Source organism: Melanotaenia boesemani, chromosome 6, assembly GCF_017639745.1.
Source record: "Melanotaenia boesemani isolate fMelBoe1 chromosome 6, fMelBoe1.pri, whole genome shotgun sequence".
Classification (NCBI taxonomy): Eukaryota; Metazoa; Chordata; class Actinopteri; order Atheriniformes; family Melanotaeniidae; genus Melanotaenia; species Melanotaenia boesemani.
This window is the reverse complement of record NC_055687.1, coordinates 3,871,770-3,886,188: the sequence shown is the minus strand read 5'-3', so window position 1 is coordinate 3,886,188 and position 14,419 is coordinate 3,871,770. Positions and strand designations below refer to the sequence as shown.

Genomic DNA, 14,419 nt, shown 5'->3' with positions numbered 1-14,419 from the left:
GCTGGGATCAGATGACCTAGGGGGCTGGTTCAGTGTTTCCTTTCTGATTTCCTTTGTAAAAGTATCAAACATTTGTTAATACATCTGTACGTTATAAAATGTTAAGTCTTAAATGTCATTGTTAAAATACTGATATACATTCTAAAGAAACATTATCATCATTCAAACAAAGCAAATGTCATTAAAATGAACTATAAAGAATGGTGAGGAAAATTTCAGATCATGAAGGAATCAAACTTGTCAACCTTGTACCATAACGATGATCTGCATATCTAAATACCAATAGCTTATCAACAGCATGTGAAAATATTTAAAATATTGACAGAATCTTTGTTCTCTACTGTATCTTAGATAAAGAAAGTCTGTCCTCTGCAGTGTTCTTCTGCTGAAGTGCCAAACCTTTAAAAGTTTATTACCCGCAGGAATGTTAAGTCAAACAAGTCCTGGTGGGGGATCCCACCAGATGATCTCGTCTTTGCCCTGGTTGAGATATTAGACCTGTGGGTGTTAGCTTGTCAGCTTGGAAAAACAAACAAGTTTTGAGAGTAGAAGGTCCCAGGTCATCAGTTGAACATCCATCTGTGAAGCAGGGGAAAATTACTTTGTTTTAAGTATTTTCATGAAAGATTTGTGGATGTGCAGAAGATTAGTTCAGAAACTTCCCAGATACCGAGTTTATAAAAAGTTCAAACTTCCACTCCAAACTTTTAGTCACAAATGTGTTTAAATACCTTCAAAATGACTGACAACTCAAATTTAGGCCTTGTACAATACAAATTCTCTGCAGAAGCCACTATACAGGACAGAGTGTTCAAGATGGGTTTAGCACCATCAAACATCTGCTCACATTGCACTAATAACACACCCAATGATTATTTGCATGCTTGATGGTCTTGCATGCCTTTGTTTTTTAGAAGCTTTTGCTTCAGGTACGTGAAGACCTTTCAACGTGGTTAAAGTGTAATATTACTGCACACCCCACACTGGGCCTACTTGGTGACCTGGGTGATACCAACATAGAAATGAACTCCGCATACATGGTCCTCACTGGGTGGCTGGGCCGCCCCAGCGTGGGCTGGGCGGTGAAGCCTGGGCCCTGGTGCTGGGGAACTGTCCTCTTTTCAGTGGGTGGGGCGGCCTGCACTGGAGCAGGGGATATGGGGTGAGAGTGGGAGTTGAGGATATGGGTTTGAAGAAGTGGAACAGGTTGGGGGGTGGGGGATGCTCTGGCTGCAGCCTCTCTTTGCCGCCTCCTGTCTGGAAGCATTGCCATTACTGCAGTGAGCTGTCTCAGTTCTGCTCTGTGGGCCCTCTTGGTCTGCGTCTGATCCTTGGACTCATTTGTCAATCTCAGCGATGGATCTTTCGACAGCCCAGTTTCCACATGTGTACTCAGCTTGTTATAATTCTAGGATGAGAGGAGTAGCAACTCTAATTAATAGAAGGTTAAACGTTGACATTGAGAATACAATCATAGATCCAGAAGGCAGATTCATAATAGTTACAATATCTATTCAAAATGTTAAGTTATGTACTGCAAATATATATGGTCCAAATGTTGAAGACCCGTCCTTTTTTCCACTCCCTTTTCACCTCACTCGGTTATACCAGACCAACATAGTACTACAGGAAGTCATCAAGTCTAGCAATCCACAGAAAGTGTTAAACAGTATATGAAGGATTTTGGCCTTTGTGATGCTTGGCACTATCACCATCCCACCATGAGGTGGAGATTGGAGTAGGTGGGGGGAATCGATGGTGCCCTGGTTCCCAGGGTGGGTGCTTGGGTTAGTGCTACAGGGCTGCTGCTGAGGGCCAGGGTCTCTGGGTTTCCCTGGTCTGCCTCTAGCCTCCGTAGAGGTGTGGTCGCATTTGCACCATCTCAGTCAGCACTCTTCATCACTGATCACTCCTTAAACCTCATACTCGGCATGCTGACACAGTCAATGAGTTGTCCAGTGAGTTTATAAACTAAGAGACAATTTATTTTTTTTTCCCTGTGAGTTTGTATCTGGTTAGTGTGCTACTTTTGTGATATGTCTTTTTGATTTTGTTATTTAAGAAGTCTTAATGACTAGCAGCTCCGTTTTTCAGTAAAAGCCGTAGGAAATTTTCTGGTGTGTTCATGTACAGGTGTAACAGTTTGTTGCCTGGTTGAAAGTTTGGATTGAAGGGTCGTTGCCTTCTGTCTGTGGTGTTTTTGTCTCCTCTTCTAATAAATCAGAATATCAAGAGGAACCTTACCCATAGGCCTCCCCTTGGCAGAGCAAATTTGTTAAGCCCGATACAGCAACCAGATTATCATTATGCTTGCTATGATGCTGGACAGGACAGGTTAAAAAAACAACAACAACAACAACAAAAAAAAAAAAGTATAAACACACACACAGCATACGAACTTCCCACACCCCACACTGTGCCTACTCTGTGACCTGGGGCTGCCCCAGCATGGGCTGGGTGGTGAAGCCTGGGCCCTGGTGTTGGGGAACGGTCCACCATTGCTGCAGTGGTCTGTCTCAGTTCTGTTCTGTGGTGGCTGCTGGTTGACCGAGGCTTGGACCCTCTCGGTCTGCCTCTGATCCTTGGAGGTAGTGCGGTTGCATTTACATAAACACTCAACACAACTTTCCCCTACTGCTTAGTACACACACCTACATACAGACACATGCTGACACCCACACATATACTTGTGTTTGTTGCAGTTCTGGGTTTCTGCAGTTTTTCTTCTCACAGGTGCCCCTATAGATTGTCTGTTGTGTTCTCGTAAGGCTGATTTCCACCAATGGGTGCAGGTCGGGTTGGACTGGTTAGGGTGCGGATATGTTTGGAAACTGACCTCGCTGCATTTCCAAAGCCAACCATAACCTTTACTGAGAGGTGAAATATCAGTTGGATAGTTGTAGATGCCTTGAGCTACGTTGAGCCATCGCAGCACCTTAATTTCAACAACATTTATTTCAAACAAGTTGCAGACATAGTATACAACAGAAAACAACAAGCAAACTACATATACCAGTTTGCATGGTTTGAAAAGGGAGTGGAAGAAGCAATGCTTTTAAATTTCCACACCCCAACCCACCAACATTCATCCATACACAACACAGTAACATTAGGACAAGACAAATACACACAGACACAGGCCCACATACTCACCGACCACTACCCTACCCTCCATCTGTGACATACATCAATACATTATACACTGCTTAAAGCATCAATCTCTCTCCTCCTGATACCTCCTTATCACTTCTTTTTTTAAACATTTTTTTAAACTGAGCAAGATTTGTACAGTTTTTAATCTCCTCTGCTAAATTATTCCACAGAATGACTCCCTGTACCGAGACACACATAGATTTTAGAGTGGTTCTTACGCTTGGTTGATAGAATGTCTGATTTCCTCTTAGGTTGTGGTGTTCATCTCTGTTTTTAAAGAGGTTTTGGATATTGGCAGGAGGAGAGTTTTTTGATGCCTTAAACATAATTTGAGCAGTTTTGTAATCAACCAGATCTCTTAATTTTAACTCGAATGATTTAACAAAAAGTGGGTTAGTATGTTCCTTAAATTGGACATTATGGATGATCCTAATAGCTCTTTTCTGTAGAGTAACTAATGGTATTAGATGTGTCTTATAGCAGTTCCCCCATACCTCTATACAATAATTTAAATATGACATGACGAATGAATGATACAGTATTCCCAGAGCATTTTGATTTAAAACAAAACTGGCTCTTTTCATTACACCTACACATTTAGCAACTTTTGTCTGTAAATAACTAATATGGGGTTTCCAAGAAATCTTTTCATCCAGTACCACTCCCAAGAATATATTTTGTTGGACTTTTTCGATTACGATATTTTCAATAGTTAGTTGCACAGGTACATTACTTCTCCGATTTCCAAATAAAATATATTTAGTCTTTTTTAAGTTCAGTGATAATTTATTTACATTAAACCAGTTTTTTAACTTACAAATTCCCCGAGTTATTTCTTCCAAAAGTTGCTCCATGTTTTTCCCTGAACAAATAATATTTGTATCATCCGCAAACAAAACAAATTTCATTTCTTCTGATACATTACAAATGTCATTAATGTACAGTAAAAACAGTATTGGACCTAATATTGACCCTTGAGGTACTCCACATATAATGATCTTCTGCTCAGATTTATATTGGTCCATCTGTACAAACTGCTGTCTTTCCCCCAAATAGCTCTGTATCCAGTTCATGATGATTCCTCTAAAGCCATACTTTTCCAACTTGGTCATTAATATGCGATGATCAATGGTGTCAAAGGCCTTTTGTAAATCGATAAAAATACCCATTACATATTTCTTTTTATCTATACAGGTTGTTATTTCATTTATTAAATCAATTAAAGCAAGGCTAGTTGATCGATTGCGTCTGAATCCATATTGTCTGTCAGATAACAAATTATATTTTTCAATAAAATTATGAACTCTGATCTCAAATAATTTTTCTAAAATTTTGGAAAACTGAGGCAAAAGGGAGACAGGGCGGTAATTTGTATATAGGTGTTTATGTCCTGATTTGAAGATCGGGATAACTTTGGCTATTTTCATTTTTGCAGGGAATTGTCCACTTTTGAAAGACAAATTGCAAATGTAAGTGAATGGCTTGATTATAGCTTCTGCGACTTTCTTTATTGTTTTCATGTCGAGATCATTAAAATCCTTTGATGTTTTATTATTGCACTTATTTATAGTATCAAGAACTTCTTTCTCCTCAACAGGAGTGAGGAACATTGAATTCGAGTTGATCTCTAGTGAGTTTTCTATTGGCTCATTATTATTTGGTATTTTCTCAGCCAATTCAGGCCCGACGTTTACGAAGAAGCTATTGAAACCATCCACAATTTGCTGTTTGTCTCTAATAATGTTATTATTTACCATAAAATGATCAGGATAACTTAAGTTTTTCATTCTTCCTCCAATAACATTGTTTAGGACCTTCCACATTTCTTTAACATTATTTCTTTTGCGGTTGAGTAGTTTAGTATAGTAATCTTTTTTACAATCACACATAATACTAGTCAGTTTATTTTTATACTTTTTATATTTTAATTCAGCATCCTTTGATCGGTATTTAATGAATTGTTTATATAGGTAATTTTTCTTTTTGCATGCATTTAATAATCCTTTTGTTATCCATGGAGTTTTTGTGTGGTCTTTTTTCCTACACTTTTTAAGTGGACAATTCTTGTTATACAATGTGATAAATATTTCAAGGAAGGAATTGTAAGCTGTGTTTACATCCGAATCTTGGTATATAAATTCCCAATTTTGAGCAAATAAATCGTTCTTGAGAGCTGCTAATGATTCTTCTGTTTTTATCCTACTGTATTTTAAACCACCATTGTTAATATTTGTTCTGTCGTTTACATCATACACCATGAAAACCGGGAAATGGTCACTGGCATCATTTAATAATATACCACTAATTACGCTGTTGTCAAAACTGTTGGTGAATATGTTGTTGATCAGGGTAGCACTGTGAGCTGTTATTCGAGTAGGTCTTGTAATTAGAGGGTACGTGTTCATACTAAACATTGTATCAATAAATTCTTTAGTCGAATTATGTTTTTTTGCTTTAAGAAGATCTATATTATAGTCCCCACATATAAAAATGTCCTTCTTGGTCTTTGTATTGAATAATCTTTCCATCCAGTCATTAAATAAATTAATGTCTGATCCTGGCGCTCTGTAAACACAGCTTACAATTATGTTATTCTTTTTTTGCACAGCGATTTCCACAGTTATGCATTCAAATACTTCTTCCACAGTTAATGACATACTTTCTATAGTTTGCCAATTCATATTTCTATTAATAAACAAAGCGACACCCCCTCCTTTCTTGTATTCTCTATTTTTACAAATCATTTCATAACCATCCATGTTGAAATCGGTCCCTTTATCGTTATTTAACCATGTCTCGGAGAAGGCTATTATGCTAAAAGGTGTTTTAAACAGACCCAAATAATCTTTGATACATTCAAAATTAGAGTACAAGCTCCTACTGTTAAAATGGATTAATGATAGTTTCCCCTCCACGTTAACAGTTTCGTTGAATATGGTGTCAGTGTAATATGTACAGTTATTGCTCATATTGTTAAAGATGTTGTTATCTGGATCAATATCATTTGTTCTAATTTGAGATTTGTAATCAATGCACTGAAAGGATTCAAATTCTAACTCATCATTGTTAATAGTTACTATAGAATCATGCTCAGATATAGAGTTATCACTATTATCACTGTACATATTAAACTAACTCAGTATATGGAAAGGATGGGGTGAGGGGTATGTGGTCAGAGAGAAGGCCCATGCACAGACAGACAAACAAACACAAAAAAAAAAAAAAAAAAAGAAAGAAAAACACAAGACAAGACAAACACATAGCGCACACACACACTGCAGGTAGACAAAAAATAATATATGAAGGGATATAAAGAAAAATTGCCTACAGGCGTTGACTACTAAGTAAAATGTATTAAAGAAAATTTAATTGCTGTTTTTTTTTTTTTTATTTATTTATTTTTCCTCTGAAGCAAGTACAGTCTTCTATAAATTTATGTAGCTTCTGGGCTACATAAATTAAATTTTTACACTTCTTTTCCAAAAGTATTAACTGTACCCAGCCACGGACAAAGAGTAATTGCGTCACAGATCATTAAGTGAGCATACACTGAGAAAAACGCTCACTTACTTCACTTATCCATGGACGTCTGAGAATCTTGAAAGAAAATTTCGGCTTCTTTGAAACTGCGGAAGAATTTTGGCTTTCCATTTACCATTACCCTCAGCGTACTGGGATATAGCAGCGAGTATTTGATATCAGCCGAACGCAGCTTTCTCTTGACAGCGTCAAATTCACGACGTTTTTGGACCAGCCCGGGACTAAAATCCGGGTATACTTGGACCGTAGATCCCTCGTAGAGCAAGCTACCCTTTTCCCTGGCCAGCCTCAGAATCTTCACCTTATCCTGAAAGTTTAAAAACTTTACCAGGATAGGCCTTGGTCTTGGAGGGCCAGTTGAAGTGCTGCTGGCAGCTGTAGTGCGGTGTGCCCTCTCCACCAGCGGTGCAGTGTGCAGAGTAGAATCAAAACACCACACAGAAACAAAGGAGGAGATTGGTGATCATCCAACAGTTTGTGTTTTTTCTTCTTAGCAGTGCTTTGTAATTCAATTTTAAATGGAGATTTAATCAACAAATAAATTATGTTGCTCTAAACAAGGAGCCATTCCCACTTTGTTTTTTTTGCCAGGTTTTCCTCAACTGATCAACAGATTGCAGTGTGTAAAACTCCACCCTTTCGTGTCAGGTCGGTTGGATTGGTACCCCAACGGAAGGGCAAGAAAAAGTAAAACGGGTCGGGTCGGATATTAGGGTACCCGTCCCAGTTTCTGTGGAAATGTGTCCGGACCAGATGATGGAAACAGGGCTGTAGAAGCCTTCAGGATGTTTACTGTTTCATTCCAGGCTGTTTAGTTTATCTGTTTAGCTTTGATTGCAGTTGTTGTGATTTGTTTTCTACCTTTAGTTTTGTTCTTCCTTTCACTACGTTTTCTCTTTCTAATTCTCCTCTATCCACCTATTTTCATATGTTTCTCCAATCTAGTTATAAACAAAAACACATTTTAAAATAATAATAAAACAACATTTAAGATTCAAGGGGAGCCCCATATCCAAAAGGTTGCTCGTTTGTCTCTGTGTGTCAGGAGGACCTAAATTTCTTGATTACCCTCATATAAGGACGAGTCAGGGACCATTAACAGTCAGTCAGATCTCAGAAAATTCTGAGTTCTTTTATTGAGATATATGACGTAGGATACACATGAATACACTCTGCTTGTGGCTACTATTACAGGGAGAATAATCTAAACAATGCAGTCAAATTCTGACATCCAAGCATTATGTTTTCCATGAACTAACCACCTAAAGTTATAAATGTTATGAGGAAGCTAAATGGAGAAGTCTGCTTCTTGAAGTAGGTTACAGTAATCTCATAATAAACAATTACACTGATAAAATCATACAATGTGGAAAGTATTTAGATAAGGCATTTTGTTAGCAAATTCTCTAAAAGATCCTTATAAAAAAACCTTGTCTTTACAAGAAATAATCTATATTCATGAAAGAAAAAAAAACATGTCCCCCTTAAATAATACATTTTTATGTATCAGAATATAGTGAAGAAATATCTAGTCTTCAAATAGGTCTCTAAAGCCTGGTACACACAATGATTTTTTTAATCATAGGAAATTTTTTATCTGATCGTACTGTGTGTTGTGTGCTCTGAAAATGTAATCACAGAACACACACATGACGATGTCCTCCAGCAACTCATCTACAGTCTAGTCCACCGAGCTGGTCAAACGTTGAAACGTAGACGAAGAACCATATCAACAACCGGCAAAAAATATAGAAGAACCACATCAACAACCGGCAAAAAATGTAGAAGAACCACATCAACAACCAGCAAAAAACGTAGAAGAAACACATCAACAACCAGCAAAAAACGTAGAAAAAGAAGCATGGCAACAACTGGCACAAAGCAAAGAAGAAGAAACATGGTAACAATCGGAAAGATGGGAATATATAGGATGGGGGAATGATGGAGGTCTTAGGACCATTGTTAACAGAAAAAGGCAGAAGTAAAAAAAATATCAGACTGGAGACGGCGTGAACACGGACTTTGTTTACTTCCTTGCTCCCCAGCCAGCTCGCTCTGATTGGCCACATTCCGTGCCACGTCACCCCCCACACAGTCACAATGCACGAGTCGGCGCCGTTCTTCAGAAATCGGCACTGAAATATTAAACATGTTCAATGTTCCCAACTGTGGCTATGACCCATATCGGAGCAGATTATCGGGACAAATCGGCTCATAACACACCACAGACCATATTATGACTGGACAGGGAAATCACACAATGATCGGGTGTTTGCCGTCCAAGGTTGGGAAGAGGCAAAATCAGGACAAAAACAGCCCAAATATTGTTATGTGTGTACCAGGCTTATAAGTAAATACAACCCTCAGGTGAACAACAACACATTATATCGCCCATACTGCCATCCATGTTCTTTACCTGTTTGTGGGGCTAGAGCCTATCCAAGTTAGTCAGGCGAGAGGCGATGTTGTTGCAGCCGAATATTTCTAGACTCGGTCCTCTTCCTTCCCTTTGTAAAATGGCTGCAGGACAGAACGTCCAAACACCAGATAAACACAGATGTCAGGTGGAAACACCTAAACCTGAACGTCATTCATCATTCAGCTTGTAAGGATCTAAGTTATTAATTTGTGTTTTTGCATCATAACAACTCTTCACCTGTCTTGCGAGCTCATCGAGATTAGGATCTTAGCTGCTAGCAAAACATGGACAAATTTGTGAAGGTACCAATGGGCAATGAATGAATGAACAACAGATTTCAACTACTAAAAAAAGACAACAAAATCTGATGAGGCACATTTTGCCCTAGACATGACCAGGTAATTTTCAAGTAAAGGTCAATGGTGGGTACTGAAGAGACACCACAGTGTATCCCCACCGTAGAATACCCCCTTGAAGTTCCTCTAACCAGCTCATATATACACTGTAAACAACATTGTTTACAGATTAGTAGCAAAATTTTGCACTTTCGTCGTTTCTATTTTGTGTGGACACGCATGTGTCCTTTTAAAGAGACAAGCCATCTAAATAATTCACCACAAACCTCACAAGGAAACGGTCTCTGTCCTGTGTGGATTCTCATGTGTTGGTTTAAGTTTGTCTTTTGACTAAATCTTTGTCCACATTCCTCACAGCTGAATGGTTTGTCTCCTGTGTGGATTCTCATGTGTCTGTTTAAATGTGTCTGTTGACTAAATCTTTGTCCACATTCATCACAGCTGAATGGTTTTTCTCCTGTGTGGATTCTCATGTGTTTGTTTAAGCTTGATTTGTGACTAAATCTTTGTCCACATTCATCACAGTTGAATGGTTTGTCTCCTGTGTGGATTCTCATGTGTCGGTTGAAGCTTGTCTTTTGACTAAATCTTTGTCCACATTCATCACACCTGAATGGTTTGTCTCCTGTGTGGATTCTCATGTGTCGGTTGAAGCTTGTCTTTTGACTAAATCTTTGTCCACATTCATCACAGCTGAATGGTTTGTCTCCTGTGTGGATTCTCATGTGTTGGTTTAAGTGTGTCTTGTGACGAAATCTTTGTCCACATTCATCACAGCTAAATGGTTTGTCTCCTGTGTGGATTCTCATGTGTCGGTTGAAGCTTGTCTTTTGACTAAATCTTTGTCCACATTCATCACAGCTGAATGGTTTGTCTCCTGTGTGGATTCTCATGTGTTGGTTTAAGCTTGTCTTTTGACTAAATCTTTGTCCACATTCATCACAGCTAAATGGTTTGTCTCCTGTGTGGATTCTCATGTGTCGGTTGAAGCTTGTCTTTTGACTAAATCTTTGTCCACATTCATCACAGCTGAATGGTTTGTCTCCTGTGTGGATTCTCATGTGTTGGTTTAAGCTTGACTTGTGACTAAATCTTTGTCCACATTCATCACAGCTGAATGGTTTGTCTCCTGTGTGGATTCTCATGTGTTGGTTTAAGCTTGTCTTTTGACTAAATCTTTGTCCACACTCATCACAGCTGAATGGTTTGTCTCCTGTGTGGATTTTCATGTGTTGGTTTAAGTGTGTCTTGTGACTAAATGTTTGTCCACATTCAGTCATTTTACCACAGATTTTTGATGTTGACATAAACATTAAATTTAACAGTTTTACTTTAAAACATCTTGTATGGTTTAAATAAATAAAGCTTTCTTTGTTAAATGTCTCTAGAGAGATCGCTGGTGGTGAAACTCTTCACCACATTCAGAGCAGCTGAGGGATTTTCTAGCAGTGTTACACTCCACGTCACTGTTTACACCTGACCTATGTGCCCTGTCGTCATTCCATCTTCCATCACTTATCCTGATTGGGCCACAGATCCTGAGGTTCCTGTTTTATGGAGAGATGCTCCAAGTCCTGCTTGTCAAGACCACATTTGCAGGGAACCCCTTCTTCTACCACCAACAGTTGTAGGCATCTGCAGATAACACTGAAAAACAAACAAAAAATTCTGTTCATTTCTCCATCTGAGCATGTGTAGATTCATTGACAGAACATGGTGACCCTCATCTTTCCTTAGGTACTGTCTGACGCACATCTGGGATATAACTTAACTCCTTAAAGATATCATAGGTTTTTTACGACTTTAGTCTACGCCAGTCTTCAGATTTATGTGCCCAAGCTCTGAGGCCTGAGGGGAGACAGGCTCTGCTTTGTCTCAGCCTTATCTGGTCAGGGTGACCTCCAGTTGTCAACAGAAAGGTATAAAACCTTTTGTCTCTTCCTGGTCTTTTATTTCATCAATTTGTCTTCAATGGGATCTGTGTTGAAAGCTCAGTGGATCTGCATTCGACTACTCTGCCTAGGCTGCATTGTCTTCCTGCTTCAGGGTTCAGAAGACTGCTCTCAACTTGCAAGTAATTCTGTATTCAATACTTCTCCTGTACTAAACTTTATATACTTTCACTCATTCCAGACTCTTGGCAATGTTTCTACAACAAATTACAGGGCTCATTGACATCTGATCTGTTGCACTCTCATGTGATGGCTGGAGTAGCACAGCACACTAAATAGTGGAGGGCAAAATGCAGCAAAAAGTGCTAAAAACAAAAGCTGTGTACAAAGCACAGATGGGTTGTGTTGTGGCAGAGAAAATCAGTGGTGTTCTGTCAGAGTTTCTGAAAAAATAGTAGCAATCACTGCAGATAATGCTGCCATTATGGATGTGACTATAAAGCGCCTGCAATTAGGTAAACTGCGCTGTGTTGCCCACACACTTAACCCTTATGCACCCCTTTGAAAAAAAATCCCCTTTTGCACCCTAACACACATAAATGTGCATGTAAAAAGTTATATAAAATATTTCATTTATATTTCTTTTTTATTCTTCAAACCAGGATCAATTCTAATCATCCATATCAATGATTAATGAATTTTTAATAAATTTTTAATTTGCGGACGTTAAAGATTAGCTTAGAAATTAATTTATATGCATTGTTAGTTTTTGCTTAGTGTCAAATACTCCTTTTTTGTACCCTTCTGCACAAAAATATGCGCATAAAATCAAGTTATACTAAATAATAAATGAATTATTTTATTGTCTATTTTTGTTTTGTTTTTTTTAAACCCTCATCAGACCTCACACATATCAAACATCTAATTTTATGTGTATGCTGTAACAAAGAGTTTCACCTACAGTCCTTGTAACAAGTCAAGCTATTCATTATAACACCATGAAGGCTAACAGAAAATAGACCACAAACAATATCTAGAAATGAATTGAACAATAACAAAAACAATACCAACATAACACGAACAGTTTAGGGGAGGCAGGAGCTGCAAACTGAAGTAATGTTCCTTGCAAAGAGGTTTTCTGCAGTTGTTGCAGTTGCTTTGCACAATTCTTCTGCTAGAGCCAACCATGGTAATAATGTTTTTCAGCAGCTCCTCTGTCGGAGCAAATGGAGTGAAAAACTTGCCACTTGTGACTGTTTCCCTTGTCAGGCCTTCTGTATTCTGCAGCACAACCCAGCAGCCGTCTATTTTATATTTCCTGGGCCGGAGCACCAGCTGATCGGCCGGTGTTCGAACTCACAGGCAGTAAGATGTTTTTACGTCACAGGCTACCCACATTTTCAGGCCACACCTGGCTGGTTTCACTGGCACGTACTGCATAAAACTGCCGTGCCCTTTATATGGAACTAACTGCTTATCCACGCAGAAGTCCTCATCCTGGTTTGAAGATCACCTGTACTGGGAGGATTCCACTCGAGCGCCACAAAATAAGGTGGCAGCTGGTTTGACCACGGATACGCTAGAGATGGCTGGCTTGACCGCAGTTGGAATTTGTGGGTGACCACTGGACTTTACCACTTTTAGACCTCCAAGACGGTCTTCCGTGGCTTCTTCACCACCTTTTGTGGAGTCACTGGAGCTGGTGGACGCCTAGTCAGCCGCCGGAAGGTAGACCTCAACTTGGTGGAGTGAATGTTGCTCTCGGTGATTTTATCTGAGATTCCACCGGTGTGCTCAGTCACATCTGTTTGGGACTGCATGATGTCCTGGGCCTCTGCTACCGTGTAACAGTTTTTTCATGGTGTCAGATAGGAAATTAAATGCTTTTCTCCAACTTGCTCTTATAAACTGTGCTGCAGATGCAGCTGTGTAAACTAAGATGAGGATTGTTTTCACTTCAACACATAACTTTGATGAGCTGCAAAGGGTCCTGTGTTTTGTTCATTTCAAAGCAGTGCAGGGGAATGCATGTAGATGTGCATTTTACATATTTTAAAATAAAAATGTGGAGCTGCTTGAACGTTCGGGAAAAAAATACACATGAAATGGATAATATGTCAAAGTTGCCACTTGAAAGCTTCCTGCGCTATTGTGCATTTTGTCACACTGTAATGCAATTCAATATACACATTTTTGTGCTTAGGATCCAAATGGGGAGTAATTACGATAATGGTAAATCGTCTGTACTTATATAGCGCTTTTATCCAAAGCGCTTTACATATACGTCACATTCACACACACACATTCACACATTGATGGCTGAAGCTGCCATGCAAGGCGCTAACCATGACCAATCAGGAGCAAGTAGGGGTTTGGTGTCTTGCTCAGGGACACCTCAACATGAGCTCGACGGGCCGGGATCGAACCTGCAACTCTTGGGTTACAAGACGACCACTCTACCCACAGAGCCATGTTACAGCATAATGTTGTTTACAATAGCCTAAAAATAAAATTAAGATCGTGAAAAAAATGCAATTTTCTGCATCCCATCCCTCATCTTTAAAATCAGCGAGGGGAAATGTTAAATATGCTAGAAATTAAAATGCAAAAACACATAAATGGTCATAGGTGTGCATAAGGGTTAATCTTGCAGCACAAAGTCTGTACTCCTTAAATTCAGTGAGTCAGTGGGTGGCTAAGGTCTGAACCACTGTTGTGTGGATGAAGAGGGGCTTGATGGCGAAGGTGGCTCTCTAAGAGAAGCAAGAACTTCCACGCAAGATACAAGACGTTCGTACAGATTACAGAAGAATGTAATGACCTATTTGTAATGATGAGCTCTGCAACGTAGTTCTATAGTATTTGAATCCAATTTTAAATACAACTGTTTGTCTCCTGGTATGAAAAGCATCTACTAAATTACTTAAACTTAATGTTCTGATTTGTTTGTATTTTAATCAGATTTACCTCGACACAGACTCATCCTTGATGTAAGAATGCGCTGAAACTCGGTATCTAATGCTGGAGAAATTCAGAGCAGTACCCTGAAATTCAAGCAG

General features: G+C 39.1%; 2 protein-coding genes across 1 annotated transcript in view; one reads left to right on the top strand and one right to left on the bottom strand.

Moving 5' to 3' along the window:
- LOC121641647 (gastrula zinc finger protein XlCGF8.2DB-like) overlaps positions 1 to 14,419 on the bottom strand; it is a 399,458-nt gene that overhangs the window by 59,493 nt on the left and 325,546 nt on the right.
- LOC121641689 (E3 SUMO-protein ligase ZBED1-like) overlaps positions 1 to 14,419 on the top strand; it is a 631,274-nt gene that overhangs the window by 474,745 nt on the left and 142,110 nt on the right. The gene's annotated exons all lie outside the window — the stretch shown is intronic.